At 44.5% G+C, this 18,435-nt stretch overlaps 1 protein-coding gene and 1 long non-coding RNA gene across 3 annotated transcripts in view; one reads left to right on the forward strand and one right to left on the reverse strand.

The window, feature by feature from the left end:
• Window positions 1–2,986: 2,986 nt before the first annotated feature.
• Window positions 2,987–16,738, reverse strand: LOC146036268 (uncharacterized). The gene is made up of 4 exons (XR_014460794.1): window positions 16,505–16,738; window positions 7,460–7,996; window positions 3,278–3,437; window positions 2,987–3,168 (listed from the first exon to the last, which is right to left on the reverse strand). It is a non-coding gene; the product is annotated as an uncharacterized LOC146036268 (long non-coding RNA).
• Window positions 16,587–18,435, forward strand: part of LOC146036267 (antigen peptide transporter 2-like) — a 29,312-nt gene continuing 27,463 nt past the window's right edge. The window contains exon 1 of one of the 2 annotated variants that reach the window (XM_083160161.1): window positions 16,587–16,891. The gene's annotated coding sequence lies outside the window, so the exon portion shown is untranslated. The remainder of the gene's footprint in view (window positions 16,892–18,435) is intronic. The other variant, XM_083160160.1, reaches the window with a different exon arrangement.

An 18,435-nucleotide genomic window follows, 5' to 3' on the forward strand; every position in this document is an offset into this window, starting at 1 on the left:
TGGGTTGTGGACTTCCAGCTTAATTTATGATTGTCATCACTAGAGACAGGATTATATGCATTTGCATATTTGCATATGCATTTGCATATTTTGCCCATTCTCACTGGTTATTGCATATTTAACCTAAAATCTAGTGATGGTGCATATTTTAGGCCCCGTCCCCTTTCCACCCGCGAGTCACAGCACTGCTTTGCCCTGCTGCTGCTGACCAGGCAGTGGTAGAGTGTGCAGGCTGGGGCAATATGTGCGCAGTGTGGGGAACCTTGGATGTACGCTATGTCTGACAGTGCTCTAGGCTGCCAATCCATGTTGATAAAAGTCAGTCAGGGCGGATGCCATTACGAAGCTCCTGAACCTTTGACTGCCCCTGGCCTGGGACTTTACACCAAGAGACAGACTTCTGCAGCAGAGGAGTCGGGCGGACGGGTTGTGACATCACGCGGCGCGGAGGAAATGCCGTGTCACAGTGAATATGCGGTGCAGGGAGGAAGCCTTCCACTGCGCCGCCCTCACACGCTAAGTTGACATTTGAACCATCGGCGCTGGAGATGAGGGTCCGTGTAGTTGATGCAAGAAGAGCTTTGGACACTGCAGTATGCTATAGCAGCCAGGAAGAAAAAAAATCCTGTGAACAGCACTAGACATCTGCAGATGTTGTGGGCCTATTTTTGAGGTTTATTTGCAACTAATTGTATGCTGATTTTTAAATAAATAAGTTAAAAAGTACTTTTTTTATTATTTAATGTAGCATATTTTAACACTTTTCATGCATATTTTAAATATTTTTCATGCATATTTGCATGCATATTTCAAGCTTTTTATGTTGCATATAATCCTGTCTCTAGTCATCACCTGTTTTAAACAGGGTAATTGATAAGAAAGGTGTTTAAGCACAGGTGATGGTAATCCATAAATTAAGAAGAAAGTCCAGAAACAGAGCAATGTGTCCCTCCTGGAGAGGGTCATGTTGGGTATGCACCTCCCTCCCTCCCCCCCCCCCCCCCCATTCACGGCATCCCAACGATTAAATGGCACATGCAAAACACTGACATGGCTATGGTCGACAATGAAAAAGGTTGACAAGATTTATTTTTCACTTTTTCAATGTTTTCATATTCATTCTCATGTGTCGACATGGACACCAATGAAGTGCCACACTTATGTCAACATTTACATGTGTTAACCTTTCTGTGTTGATTTTTTCTTGTGGCAATTCGCGGCACCCCCCGCGACCCCCCTCCCGCGATTTGCAGCACACCCCCCTGCAATTCGCGGCACCCCCGGTGACTCCCGTGATTCGCGGCCCCACCCCGTGACACCACCCCTCCTGCTATTCGCGGCACCCCGCGACCCCCCCTCCCACGATTCGCGCCAACCCCCCGGCCCCCCCTCCCGCGGTTCACGGTGCCCCCACGACCCCCCCTACCGCGATTCCCCACCCCTGACCCCCCCTCCTGTCATTGCATCAACCCCCCGCCCCCGCGACCCACCCTCCCGCGATTCACTGCAACCCCCCGCCCCCCCCCTCCCACAATTCGCGGCACACCCACCCCCCCCACGACCCCCCCTCCCACAATTCACGGCATCCACCCACGACCCCTCCTCCCGTGATTCGAGGACACCCCTCACCTCCTCCCTCCCCCCCACCCCCGCGCACGATTCATGGCAACCCCAGGATTAAATGGCACATGCAAAACACTGGCACTGCTATGGTCGACAATGAAAAAGGTTGACATGAGTTTTTGAAGATTTATTTTTCTTTTTTTAATGTTTTCATATTCATTCTCATGTGTCGACATGGACACCGATGAAGTGCCACACTTATGTCAACATTTACATGTATTGAACTTTCTGTGTTGATTTTTTCTTGTGGCGATTTGCGGCACCCCCCGCGACCCCCCTCCCGCGATTTGCAGCACACCCCCCGCAATTCGCGGCACCCCCGCGATTCGCGGCCCCACCCCGTGACACCCCCCCTCCTGCGATTGCGGCACCCCGCAACCCGCCCTCCCACGATTCGCGCCAACCCCCCGTGGCCCCCCTCCCGCTGTTCACGGTGCCCCCTACGACCCCCCTACCGCGATTCCCCACCCCTGACCCCCCCCCTCCTGTCATTGCGGCAACCCCCCGCGGCCCACCCTCCCGCGATTCACTGCAACCCCCCGCGCCCCCCCCCCCATCCACAATTCGCGGTACCCACCCCCCCCCCCCGCGACCCCCCCTCCCGCAATTCACGGCATCCACCCACGGCAGCACCCCTAAGCCCCTCTTTAGTCCCCCGTATACTCACACACCCCTATCACTACCCAGCTTCCTGCTCTCCTGAACCGTAACTTCCACCACTGGGGAGTCGCTGACGCTGTTTTGCCCACATGCCCCTATCATGCCTCATAGCCCAGCCTCCTGCTCTCATGCACCCGAACTCCCACCCAGTAGGAGGAGACACTGACTAAGGGCCACCATCCTGTACTCCTGTACTGCCACGCTGGACCCTCACCCACTGGCAGAAGCTGCACAGTATCTCCCACCCTCCTCTTTAGTCCCCCTTATGCCCACACACCCCTATCACTACCCAGCCTCCTGTTTTCCTGTGTCGTGTCCTCCGCCAGTGGGGAGCCGCTGACTCAGAAACACCCTACTATACTATTGCACACACACACACCTAAACAACATGCACACACAGCCCCCCCCCCCCACACCCACAAATGTCACTGTACCATCCACACTATCAATGTACATCTTACTCTGTAACCGCTTTTTAATTAAACAAAACAATACAGACCCCCTTCCACATCATATGCTCTCTATTTAACACATTTCACCTATAACTCAAGTTGCAATACAGGCATCTTTCATACAATTCTAACCATCTTTCTCATATGCAAATGTTCACAAATTAAGGGGGCGCAGCCCCTTACGACGGTGTGAAGAGCGCCCGTAGGGCGCGATGAATCACCTAGTATCATATTATTTAGGTTTATAGAGTAAAAGGCCCCTATTCTGTCTCTCTTCATAATTCTACTGATCTCACCTTGAGCTCCGTGTCTGTGTCCAGGGAGCTGGTGGCATCATCCAGGATGAGGATTTTGGGGTTCCTCAGCAGCGCCCGTGCTAGCGCCACCCTCTGCTTCTGTCCCCCGGAGAGCATTCCTCCCTTCTGCCCGGCACCTTAGTGAGGAGAACATTCCGTGAGTTGTTACATACCCATGTGCCATGGCCGCTCTTAGCTGCGGTTAGCTGACCACGGCAGCTACGGACGTGGCCTCTATGACATTACCTGTCTGATAGCCACTGGGCTTTTCTGAGATGAAATCATCTGCACTGGCCACCGATGCTGCCCTCTGCACAGACGTCAGGCTGACCTCCCCCAACCCGTAGGAGATATTGTCCTTCAGGGAGCGGGCGGAGAGGATGGGCTCCTGGCTCACCACTGACACCTAGAACGGGAGTAAGGGGAGGACAGGTGCTGAGAGGGAACACATGGAGGAACATGAGGGGATAATAGTGGCTAACGCATAAGGGATCGTTATTATGTTGGTTCATTATTCATGCAGACAGTTCTCAATCTATCACTCAAGGTGAAATTACCTTCTGCAGCACTAGTCCACACTCACACTCACAGTGAAACGGCCTTCTGCAGCACTAGTTCACACTCACACTCAGTGAAACGGCCTTCTGCAGCACTAGTCCACACTCACACTCAGTGAAATGGCCTTCTGCAGCATTAGCTCACACTCACACTCAGTGAAATGGCCTTCTGCAGCACTATCAACAAAAAAGTGACAATAGCCAGTGGCGGATTCAGGGGGGGGGGCACCCGGGCACGTGCCCCCCCTGTCATTTATTTTGTAGATGAGGACCAGAGCTTTCCAACGAGCCCAGCCCCATGTCTCTAGCCCCCTGGGAACCGGAGATATCGCCTGGCAAAGCTGTAACATTTTTTCCCCATAGGATAATATGGGACCCGTCAATTCCGACCCCCACCCGGTTCCGACAGCTGCCAGGTCCCCCCCTGGCATCACAGGAGCTTGTGATTGATGTTATTCAATTCCAAATCGCTGGGCCTTCAATATAATACCAGGATGGTCCATATCGGTCAATCGGTTCCAGAGATATAGCGTGTAAATCGATTTTTTTATTTTTGAAATGTAATTTCATGGCTGTTCATGTTTTTGAGGGCAGATTACTCTGGAACCAAACGTTCCAGTTTTACTGGACCAAAATCATTCAAAGCCCACTCAAATGTTCTTCAATATGATACTTGTCTCATGTAAATGGGTCAGTTAGTTCCGAAGATATAGCCGGTTAAATGAGATAACTGGTTAAAGGGGGGGATGGGTGGTTTTCTCTCCCCCACACACCAGAAAATGCAGGGACTAGGTGGGGTAAAGGGGCCAACCTGGGAATGCATTTTCTGGTGTGAAATGGGTATTATTTCAAATAGCTGGGACCTGCAGTGCTCAGAATACAGCCAGGCTCTGCCACTGTCAGTGGCTATCACTTCTGCCTGGCGGCAGCTGTCCCCCATTTACCACGAGCATGTATTCCCCGTTGGCAATGAGCATGTAATCCCACATGGCAACAAGCATGGAACCTCTGGCAATGAGCATGGAACCCTTGGCAATGAGCATGTAGATAAGCAGCACTTATGTAGCATAATTTTTAATAGGCATTATGGTGTTTGGTATAATACATAATGGACATAATAGCGTGTAACTTAACGTGTAATGGACATTATGGTGTAAATGTTTAATGCGTGCCTTTGGTGGACAATGTCCCTGTTTATGAAGCGTATTGTGAATTTTGTCTTAATCTGTGTGGCATTATGTGAATTTTGTCTCAATCCATGTGGCATTATGTGAATTTTGGCTCAATCCATATGGCATCTTATGAATTTGGCTCAATCCGTGTGGCATTATGTGAATTTTGGCTCAATCCATATGGCATTTTATGAATTTGGCTCAATCCGTGTGGCATTATGTGAATTTTGGCTCAATCCATATGGCATCTTATGAATTTGGCTCAATCCATGTGGCATTATGTGAATTTTGGCTCAATCCATATGGCATCTTATGAATTTGGCTCAATCCGTAAGGCATTATGTGAATTTTGGCTCAATCCATTTGGCATTATGTGAATTTTGGCTCAATCCATGTGGCATTATGTGAATTTTGACACAATCCATGTGGCATTATATGAATTTTGACACAATCCATGTGGCATTATGTGAATTTTGGTTCAATCCGTGTGGCATTATGTGAATTTTGGCTCAATCCGTGTGGCATTATGTGAATTTTGACACAATCCGTGTGGCATTATGTGAATTTTGACACAATCCATGTGGCATTATGTGAATTTTGACACAATCCATGTGGCATTATGTGAATTTTGGCTCAATCCATTTGGCATTATGTGAATTTTGGCTCAATCCGTGTGTTATTATGTAAATTTTGGCTCAATCCGTGTGGCATTATGTGAATTTTGACACAATCTGTGTGGCATTATGTGAATTTTGGCTCATTCCATTTGGCATCATTTGTAAGGGGCAAGTATAATGGGGTCTAGTATTTTGTTGCATAATGTGTAGAAGTTGTATATGGTGTTGTACACTACACTCAAGGACATGCCCCCTGTTGAGTGGCCAGACCCCCTTTTCCAGAGCGCGCCTTCGGCGCGCGCAGAACTACATCCTTCACTTTTGTCACCATGGTGGGCCTGCGTACTTTAAATGCCAGGGCCTATTTTTAATCCCATTCCCACCCTCTCTCTCTGCCGCTCTCTTAGCATGTACACTGGCACCACTAACACTGGCCCTCCCCCACCTAAACCCTCTTTTATCATGGTGCCCCCCCTGTCATTTTATCCTGGATCCGCCCCTGACAATAGCTACTTGCGCTCAAAAGATTGCAGCTGGGAAAACCCCCAAAAAATGGGATACCAGACCCAAATATATACACCATGAACCAAAGAAATATGGATCTCCACAGCACTATCTCTGGATTTTCTCAAATTCCCTTAATGCAAATCTCCAAGTAAGGGAGGGGGAGGAATGCTCCAACCGTGTAAAGAGAAATAGAGAAATACAGCTGGAAATCCTGCTTTAATATCACACTCCGAATCCCAGATTGACTCACCTAGTCAAACTAGGAGACATTCCCATAGCAGTTTCTTTACCGGTTACCCAATGTAAAATATATACATGAAAACTCACCAAGGGACAAGACCACTCTGTCCCGCGTGACGGATGCGGCCCACTGCCCTCCACCCCTCTCCTTACTGTGCCCCGGCCCCTGCCTCCCCCGCCGTGTCTGTATTCGGCCGGGAGTCGGGACCGCATATCTACTAATCTGCGTCCCGGCGCATGGCTCCTTATGATTCAAATGTCCATCACAAAATGGCCGCCTCCTTAATGCAGACAGTTTTTTAAGATGCTAGAGGAGGCAGCAGCGGCCTTCTCTAGCATCCTTACAAACGGTCTGCTGTAAGGAGGCGGCCATTTTGTGATGGATATTTGACTCATAAAGAGCCAGGCGCCGGGACGCAGATTAGTAGATATGCGGTCCCGACTCCCGGCCAAATACAGACGCGGCGGTGGAGGTAGGGTAAGACTGGGCGGAGAGGCAGCATTAAATTTAGGGAGGGGGGGGGGGGGCGCAAAGGGGCAGATTTATTAAGCTCGGTGAAGTGATAAAGTGTCTGGTTTTTATCAGCGGCCAATCAGCGCCTAACTGTGAAGTTACAGGCTTGGTTTGAAAAATGACAGGTAGGAGCTGATTGGCCGGTGATAAAAACCAGACACTTTATCACTTCACGAGTTTAATAAATCTACCCCTAAGTACGGTTACAAGACCTGTCATGCAGGGAAGGATTATAGGGGGGCAGATGATGCTGTTGCCCAGGGAACCCAGGGAAAATTAGGCATGCATTAGTTAGACATTGACAAAAGTTAGACATGCATTAGTTATAAATTAACAAAAGTTAGACATGCAGTAATTAGACATTGACAAAAGTTAGACATGCAGTAGTTAGGCATTGACAAAGGTTAGACATGCATTAGTTATAAATTAACAAAAGTTAGACATGCAGTAGTTAGACATTGACAAAAGTTAGACATGCAGTAGTTAGACATTGACAAAAGTTAGACATGCATTAGTTAGACATTGACAGAAGTTAGACATTGACAGAAGTTAGACATGCATTAGTTAGACATTGACAGAAGTTAGACACAAGTTAAACGTCAACATGGAAAATGACAACACATGAAAAGGTCAACATGAGTTTTTCATGTTTTATTTATGTCAATGCTGACGCCTGAGTAGGTGGACTCGTGAATTAGTGTAATACGTATATACCCCCCCCCCCCCAGTAGTAATATTCAGTGACAGTAGCAGAACGTAGTCCTCTCACTGCACAAGTGTCTATTCAGCACTACCAGCTACGTCCAAGGCCTGGCACTAACCCCATGATGACAGCACCAGAAACAGAGACGCCAGCAGGAACCTGCCACCGTAAGGTTTCAGAAGGGCAAGTAACCGCCATACAGAGGCTGAAGGTTCCGACTCTTCCTCCTCCTCCTCACTGGGGAGAAATAGCTGATGCCAGATGACTGTGGAGGTCAGTGTCAGCAGGTAAGAGTAGCAGAAGAGGTGCCCGTGGCACCAGCTGTGCAGGAACGCAGCGCTGGTCTGTGGGAGAGGCCAGGTGGTGATGGTCACACAGGATGGCACCAGTAGGCTCAGGACCATGCAGGACACCAGCAGGGGCTTTCCGCATAACCAAGGTGGGAGACCGCGCTGCCTGCTGACCATCTCCGCACCCGAAGTCAGGACTATCATCCGTGCCAGGCCCATCACCCAGGCCAGGGGGAGACTCACAGGGAGGAAGTGGGTGAGGACCCACCCCAAGAGGTGCAGCGAGGCATAATCCTGGCCAATAAGGCAGCACAGGGTCCAGAAGGGGCGCATCATGGAGGAGGCAGCTAATGGCGACAGATGTCCTGTATAAGGCAGGGACAAAGGGAGAGGAGGTCACTGAAGTGATCAGGCCTGCACACAGTATACACATATATACATACAGTATACACATATCATATACATACACACAGTATACACATATATACATACAACAACAAAAAACAATTTGGAACTTCTAAACAATAAGGCGCAAGGTATACTCAATGGTTTTAGTTCTTTTTCTTCAAGGATGTCTCCGATGGTGTTTAGTGATTGAGTCCGTTTCTCCGTCAAAAGTGGGTGTTCGTAAGCAGAGAAAAAATAAAAGAACGTAAATTAAATTGTGTGTGTGATGATTTTTTATATCTATATCTGTGAGATCGACAGAATTTTCATATGCTCTTTTTCCAATAAAGTGAAGATATATTAAGCGTACCAAACTCACGTTGGACAAGTTGGTACGAAGAATATAAAGGTATCTTTTCCCTTTGGTGGCGATATCTGTGGTGGTTTCTTTAATTCAAATGGTGAAGGTATTTTGCCAGTGTGCTCAAAAAAGAGAAAAAGGTACAATACATGTGTGGATTCGTCTGGTGAAAAGAGTGATTATGACTCTATAGAAGGACCAGTGGTAGATGGCGTACCAGACTCACGTTTAGGCAAGTTGATACGAAGCTCATCAAGGTATCTTTATGTGGTGATGATCCCTTTCTTCCCAGAGTGTGAAGGATGTTTATCCAATATGCTCAAAAGAAGAGAAAAATACAACACATGTGTAGATCCTATGGGATGTGGGGAATTGTTTTGATTTGTGAGGAGCCAGAAAAAAAGGATGGATGGCGTACCTCACTCACCAAAGTTGTGCAAAAGTTACATATATCAAGGTGTCTTTAGTTTTACGGGCGTACCCTTACTCACGGAGTTAATTAGATGTTTACACTCAAAAAGGTTTCTTTAAAGTTCCTCCAGTTCTTACGGATTTCTGTGGAGGTTCACCATTCAGGATTTGCTCGAAAGAAAAGGGGGAACCATATATCAGAATTTTTCTTGTGACCAGTTTAATTTAAAGGGTAAAGGTTTTATCACACCTAATTATGGTGTACCTTACCCCTAAATTAAAATATTTCTTGTATAGGATTAATTGGTAGGCGTACCCCAACTCACACTTGTGTGTTCAGGTGTCCGCTCATCAAGGTTTCTTTTTAGGCAGGTGGATATTTTCTTTTAGTGGACTTTTTATCCTCCAGTTTACATATGGGAAAGAATATTCCAAAATGTAATGACAGTCGTATATATGATTAAAAGTATGGAGGGAAACCAAATCACCAAACGGCGTACCTTACTCACCGTTTGATACGGTGATGCAAAGCCTGTAGCGGTTTCTTTATCACAATTTTGCCATGTGAAAAAAACTTTAAATCCAGTCCGTTTTTTAGCAAAAATATCAAAAGTACAGTCTTTAATCAACAAGGTAAAAAATATATCCCATCCAGGGAATCAATACAAAGCAGCAGGTTCCAATATAAAATCCAACAGTTGTTTTTAGAAAAACAATGCCCATAGAATCATGGAAAAAATAAAATAAAACAGCAAAAAATAAGCAAAAAATATAAAAATGTTTAAAAATCCAATACATACATCTGAGGAATTTATGGCTGTTCACTCCTCTCCAGTGGCATCGACGCGTTTCGGTCTATGACCTTCTTCAAGATGTACTGGAGCTGAGTGAGCAGCACATATTTAACTGGTGAACAGCCAATCACAAACAGACAGGAAATGAGGTGGATGTACATTGTATAATGATATTTCTATCCAACAAACCTATCTGTATCTACACATATTTGATCTCAGCATGCATATATAACATAATGCATGGCATAAATTCATAAAATGATAAAGTCTTTGAAGTTTTAATAAGTTTCCTGAAGCCGTTGTCATGGGAACCCGTGTCACTTCCGGTTTTTGGTAATGAAACCCGTCGCTAAACTATAATATACTGGTGATCAAGAAGGGATAAGAAGAAGTAAGACGATGCTTTGTGTGCATTTAGTCTGGCGGAGTCGGGGAAACCAGTTTTCAATGGCTTTTCTTCCGTTAGTGCAATACGGCAATGCGCTTCCTGATCGTGGAACGCACGCCGCCGGAAGTATTGCCCGGAAGTTTCCTATTATTGGAGGAGCGTGGAACGCATAGAGAGCCTGATGGTATCCGGCGGTGCTGTATAGGAGCACGTGATGAGACGTGACGCCGACGGGGAGGTTGTCCGATGCGTCCATCACAAGGGTGTGTGTGTATGTGACGTATCCCAGAAGCGATGGTGTTACCTTGGCAACGGGACTTGTTTCCACTACATGTGACGTGTCCCGGAAGCGATGGTGTTACCATGACAGCGGGACTTGTTTGCACTGCAGTAATAGGAAGATAATACAGAAGAGATTTCAATTACTGTGGCACATTTTTACATATAATATTGTCTGCATAATAATATCAAAACTATTAGATGTACAACATATGTAGTATTAAAGAGTTCATAACTGGAACATATATATATATGTAAAACATGATTTTGAGCAGGGCGTACAGCATATACAATAATCAAGAATATATTTTATAACTGGAACATGATTTTAAGTAGAACACATAATTTACAAAAACCACTTGAGCTCAAAATCGCTATTGAGCCCATTAGGTATTAAGGTGTTGCAGTTATAGATCAGGTTCATCTCTGCCTTTGCTAGAGAAGATGAACAGTCTGGCTGTCTTAAATTTCCTTTCACAGCTCTAAGACCGCCAAATTCAGTAATTTCTTTGGTGGAGCAGTGATGGACCTGTTTGAAATGTAATGACAGTGCATGGGTTTCCATCCCTTTTTTTATATTTCTAAGGTGCTCCCCTAGACGAATTTTAAGCGGTCTGGACGTTCTTCCAATATAGTACTTGTTACAACTGCACTTGATCATGTATATCACATTTTTAGAGCTACAGGATATAAATTCTTTTATTTTAATGGCATACCCGTTAATACAATATTCTTGAATTTTATTTGTTCCTGTGCTCTTAGTATTTTTGCACCCCAGACAGCTCCCGCATCGGTAGAATCCTTTTGATGTGATTCCAGCTGGTGTCTTTTTTGTGGGAAAGTTGCTGCCAACTAAATTGGTGCGAAGGTTTGGTGCTTTACGATATATATGTTTAGGATATTGTGGAACCATTTTCCCCAAAATGGGATCTTTGAGGATGATGTTCCAATGTTTTTTGAATATATTTTCTATCTTTTTGTGTTCATCTGAGAACGTTGTTATAAAGGCGTAGGCAAACGAATTGTTACATATATACATACAGTATACACAGACATATCATATACATACACACAGCATACACATATATACATACAGTATACACAGACATATCATATACATACACACACAGTATACACATATATACATATAGTATACACATATCATATACATACACACAGTATACACATATATACATACAGTATACACAGACATATCATATACATACACACAGTATACACATATATACATACAGTATACACAGACATATCATATACATACACACAGTATACACATATCATATACATACAGTATACACATATCATATACATACATACATACAGTATACACATATCATATACATACACACAGTATACACATATATACATACAGTATACACATATCATATACATACACACAGTATACACATATCATATACATACACATATATACATACAGTATACACATATCATATACATACACACAGTATACACATATATACATATAGTATACACATATCATATACATACACACAGTATACACATATATACATACAGTATACACAGACATATCATATACATACACACAGCATACACATATATACATACAGTATACACAGACATATCATATACATACACACACAGTATACACATATATACATATAGTATACACATATCATATACATACACACAGTATACACATATATACATACAGTATACACAGACATATCATATACATACACACAGTATACACATATATACATATAGTATACACATATCATATACATACACACAGTATACACATATATACATACACACACAGTATACACATATATACATACACACACAGTATACACATATATACATATAGTATACACATATTATATACATACACACAGTATACACATATCATATACATACAGTATACACAGACATATCATATACACACACACACACAGTATACACATATATACATACAGTATACACAGACATATCATATACACACACACACACAGAGTATACACATATATACATACAGTATACACAGACATATCATATACATACACACAGTATACACATATATACACAGTATGCACATATCATATACATACACACACAGTATACACACATATATACACACAGTATACACATATATACATACAGTATACACAGACATATCATATACATACACACACACACACACAGTATACACATATATACATATAGTATACACATATCATATACATACACACAGTATACACATATCATATACATACAGTATACACATATCATATACATACACACAGTATACACATATCATATACATACACACAGTATACACATATATACATACAGTATACACATATCATATACATACATACAGTATACACATATCATATACATACACACAGTATACACATATATACATACAGTATACACACAGTATACACATATATACATACAGTATACACATATCATATACATACATACAGTATACACATATCATATACATACACACAGTATACACATATATACATACAGTATACACAGACATATCATATACATACACACAGTATACACATATATACATACAGTATACACATATATACATACAGTATACACATATCATATACATACACACACAGTATACAAATATATACATACAGTATACACATATCATATACATACACACAGTATACACATATATACATACACACAGTATACACATATCATATACATACACACAGTATACACATATATACATACAGTATACACAGACATATCATATACATACACACAGTATACACATATATACATACAGTATACACATATCATATACATACACACAGTATACACATATCATATACATACACACAGTATACATATATACACATATCATATACATACACACAGTATACACATATCATATACATACAGTATACACATATCATATACATACACACACACACACACAGTATACATATATATACATACAGTATACACATATCATATACATATACACATATATACATACATACACAGTATACACATATACACATACAGTATACAAAATATCATATACATATACACACATATATACATACACACATAGTATACACATATATACATACAGTATACACATATCATATACATACATACAGTATACACATATCATATACATACACACAGTATACACATATATACATACAGTATACACATATCATATACATACACACAGTATACACATATCATATACATATACACAGTATACACGCGGGCGACGCGGACACCTGGGAAGCCCGCGAAGGGACGCGTTTACCTGTGAAGGTATCCGCGTCCCCTCGCGGGGCTCGCTGCGCTCGCCACGCTTCGGGCTCGGTGGCTCGCTGCGCTCGCCACACTATTCTATTCTCACTCCACGCCGACGTGGATAGTAGGGCATGAAAAGGTCGGAGGACGCGTACCGCCGCCCCTCGCGGGCTCGCTGCGCTCGCCACGCTTCGGGTTCACGTTGATGGCGGGGTGGCGTCAACTACTTTTGGGGGGACATTTCAATGTTCAGGGGTGTTTTTGGCCCATTTACTATTGTTCCTATGATAATTTGGCTAAATTGAGCCATTTAACATTGTTTCCTATGGGAAATCGGATCGCATCGCATCGCATCGTTCAATATCGTGTATGTGTACGATGCGATCCGATTTCTCTACGGAGAATAGCATGGTGCGCAATTAACTTAGTGGGCGCCCAGATAGGAAACAAGTACCCACACATCATATACATACAGTATACACATACCGTGTTTCCCCGATAATTAGACCTACCCCGATAATAAGCCCTACCCCAGATTTGGACCATTTGTCCAAAATAAGCCCTCCCCCGAAATTAAGACCTATGAAATTTCCCATGTATTTTTTTGCATTTGTCAAAGTGTAGCCCTGCTCACCCCCACTCACCTCGCCTGTTCAGTAATACCGCGGCTCCCGTTCCCAGGGATGCGTTGCGGTAGGCGCGGCGTGACGCCGCGCACATCACGCGGCTGCTGATCAGTGCACACAGCGCCGGCGGGGCTGAGATCTGGTACACAAACAGGTGGGGCATGTGGAAGATTGGTTGACTGGGATGGGAATTGTGGACTGGGGCGTTTTTTTAAAGGAGCAGTGGGGCATATTTTTAAAGGAGCAGTGGGGCTGTCAAGGTCTATTAAAATAAGCCCTCCCCCGAAAATAAGACCTATGGTCTTTTTTGAGCGAAAAAAAAAAATAAGACAGTGTCTTATTATCGGGGAAACACGGTATCATAATCACAGTATACACTGTGATGCCACAGCCCTTCTGTAACAAAGGTGCAGTGTTTCAAACACTGATATGTTGCAAGGTTTAGTTTTTTTATTTCAACATTGCATAAATTCCTAAACTAACATTTTTAAAAACCTATAAAATCCTAAAACATTGACTGAAAATACCTAGTTTTAGTTTTTCAGATCGCTTTGTGTGTATGGCCCCGGCGACAGCGATGCGCGGTCCAGCCGGACTAGATTTATACTGCATGAAGTATATATCTGGTGATCGCCCGTGTTCTCTGGTCGTGACAGGTCACTCAGAACACATCACTGGTGCATTGCTATGTACATCATTGGTGCATCGCTGTGTATATCGCTGTGTGCATCACTGTGTATACCGCTGTGTGCATCACTGTGTATATCGCTGTGTACATTACTGGTGCATCGCTGTGTACATCGCTGTGTGCATCACTGTGTATATCGCTGTGTATATCGCTGTGTGCCTCACTGGAGCATCGCTGTGTATATCACTGGAGCATCGCTGTGTATATCGCTGTGTACATCGCTGTGTATATCGCTGTGTACATCGCTGTGTATATCGCTGTGTACATCGCTGTGTGCTGTGCAATCTGCATAATATCGCTAAGCTCAGATGCTCAGTCGCCCTGTATGTACGGGGCATAATACTTAATAACTGCTGGCAATATTTACTGCACCAGGGTGACATACACACACATTACACTGCACTCTCTTCATGTCTGTCACATTGTAATCAATTGCACACTATGGGGCAGATGTACCAAGCCTTGGAGAGAGATAAAGTACAAACCAATCAGCTCCTGTCATTTTACTACACAGCCTGTAACATGGCAGTTAGTAGCTGTATGGCTGCTACTTTACTCCTCTCCACTTCTGCTCTCTCCATAATTACATCTCTCCTACATCTGATCTACCTGCGACGCATCTATTACTGAAGAGCTTCCCGCTTCCATAGAACCTCTGCCCTACCTCTCTGTAGTGCCTCCTACCTCTCTTTATGATTCCTCCTACTCTCTATGGTGCCTCCTCTCTCTTTAATGCCTCCTGTGTCTCTCTGTAGTGCTGTATCTATCTGTAGTGCCCACTTTAATGCCTCCTGTATCTCTCTGTAGTGCCTCCTACTCTCTTTGGAGCCTCCTCTCTAATGCCTCTGGTATCTCTCTGTAGTGCTGTATTTCTCTGTAGTGCTTCCTATAATGCCTCCTGTATCTCTCTGTAGTGCCTCCTACCTCTCTTTATGATTCCTCCTACTCTCTATGGTGCCTCCTCTCTCTTTAATGCCTCCTGTATCTCTCTGTAGTATTGTATCTATCTGTAGTGCCCACTTTAATGCCTCCTCTATCTCTTTTTAGTGCCTCCTGCCTCTATTTACTGCCACCTCTCTCCTTCAATAGTGCATTTTGCCTCTCTATATAATGCTTCCTGCCCCACTCTATTTTGCAACCGGATTCTCTCTGCAGTGCCCCCTGCCTCTCCCTGCAGTGCCTCCTGCTACTCTCTGCATTGCCTCCTGCCTCTCCCTGCAGTGCCTCCTACCACTCTGCATTGCCTCCTGCCTCTCCCTGCAGTGCCTCCTGCTACTCTCTGTAGTGCCTCCAGCCTCTCTCTGCAGTGCCTCTTGACTCCTTTGGCTCTGCAGTGCCTCCTGCCTCTCTCTGGAGTGCCTCCAGCCTGTCTCTGCAGTGCCTCCTGCCTCTCTCTGCAGTGCCTCCTGCCTCTCTCTGAAGTGCCTCCAGCCTCTCCCTGCAGTGCCTCCTGCTACTCTCTGAAGTGCCTCCAGCCTATCTCTGCAGTGCCTCCTGCCTCTCTCTGCAGTGCCCCCTGCCCCTGACCTGTTCCTCGGATGATAAAGATATAGGCAGGATGCGGAGAACACAGAGGTCGGTGTGACAATAGTGATACATTACAGTATATACAGTATATACAGGTGTTACTCACCTTGCACACGGAAGGGTCTCCTCTGCTGCTGCTGCTCTCTGTAGGGCCTTCTGCCTCAATGGCTCACTCCCCTCAGCCCCGGGTATGTGAGGCTACAGGAAAGCCCCGTGTATTCCGGGAATCGGATTAATACCAGCAATGTGAAAGTGAAAGGAAATGTAGAATGTGGTGAAATCATCCCCCAGCCATTAATGATACACTGTATGCGGCTGCTCCTGCACAGGGACACCCTACCTAGCACTTTATACACTGTATGCTGCTGCTCCTGCACAGGGGCCCTGACTGAGGACACTGGTGCCAGCCCCCCTACCTATCGGCTCTCCCAGAACCAGAGGAGCCGGGGCTCAGTGACACAGGGAGACCCTGCCGGCAGACAGTGAGTACCGGGTACGTGAGGGGGGTTAGTACCGGGGTGAGGGGATGACTACCAGGGGTGTGGTTGGGGGGGGGGGGGGGGGGTAGTTTGCAATTTGTTCTAAAGTTAAAGTAAAAATAATATCACAGGCAATATGCGAACCTGCAGTTCTGTGGAACTACAAGTCCCAGCATGGCAGAGTTACTGTATGTGCTGGGTGTAGCGGATAACTTCAAAGAGTTAAAAGAGATGAAGTTTCCCCCTATGTACTGTAGATGCTGTAGATATATACAGTCATCCTCACACCTCACCTCCTGTGTTATTCAGGACATATGAGGACTGACTGTGATAAACTCGTGTATTACTAACAAGCAATGTTCCCTCTAATTTTATGAAGTCTGTGTGCGGCGAAAGATTTTGGCTGTGCAACTTTGGAAGGAAATGTAAACTTTTGTGCGTCACTTATATATAACTGGAAAATGACGTTCAGCATTTGTGTTAACTTTACTTCAAAATGATGTTAAACATTCAAAACACAGCACACAATGTAGTTAATGGGTGAAACACACATTAATTGAGTCCACAACTGCAAAAAGGGACCACTGCTGCTTTGTGCGCTCTGTTGTAATGTCTGTACGCACGCTCATCGAGTTGTGTGCGTGCGCACAGCTTAGAGGGAACACTGCTAACAAGATCCTGATATTACTGTGATAAAGGAACGTTGTTTAATTTAAAAACACAAAACATTCCGAATATGTCTTATATGTCATATAGCAATACCTGTTTCATGTCACCGTCACGATGCCACGTTACCTCCGAGCTGCCAAAACATTTTATTCTACATTTTGTTACGCTGGAGATAATTATTATTATTATTATTGGTAGTTGTTTCCTAGCACGGCGCCCACGATATTAAGTTGTATTGCATCGCAACGCATCCTATGCCATATGCCCGCATGCGATGCGATGCATTTTAAATTGTATAAGACCCTATACGATTTTTAATTGTATAAGCACCCTAATGGGTGCTTACAATGTTAAATGCACCCCCACGCCACCCCCACTATCAATGCCAACCCGAAGTGTGGCGAGCGGCGGCGGTAAGTGTCCTCCGACGTTTTTATACCCCCACTATCCACGTCGGCGTGGATTTGATTTTATATAGTGTGGTGAGCGCAATGAGCCACCGAGCCCGAAGCGTGGCGAGCGCAGCGAGGGACGCGTATTACTTTACATGTATTCTGCGTCCCCTCACGGGGCGCGCTGCGCTCGCCACACTATCTAAAATCAACTCCACACCAACGTGGGTAGTGGGGGTATGAAAAGGTCGGAGGACGCGTACCGCCGCCCCTCGTGGGCTCGCTGTGCTCGCCACGCTTTGGGTTGGCGTTGATAGCACGGGTAGCGTGGGGGTGCTTTAAACATTGTAAGCACCAATTACGGTGCTTATACAATGAATTATCTTATAGGGGGCACATTTTACATTGAAAACACCCATTACGGTGCTTATACAATTTTAAATCGTATACCATTGTATATGGCATACAATGGCATACAATGCGATGGTATACAATTT

The sequence above is a fragment of the Crinia signifera genome, chromosome 9 (assembly GCF_055691185.1).
Source record: "Crinia signifera chromosome 9, ASM5569118v1, whole genome shotgun sequence".
Taxonomy (NCBI): Eukaryota; Metazoa; Chordata; class Amphibia; order Anura; family Myobatrachidae; genus Crinia; species Crinia signifera.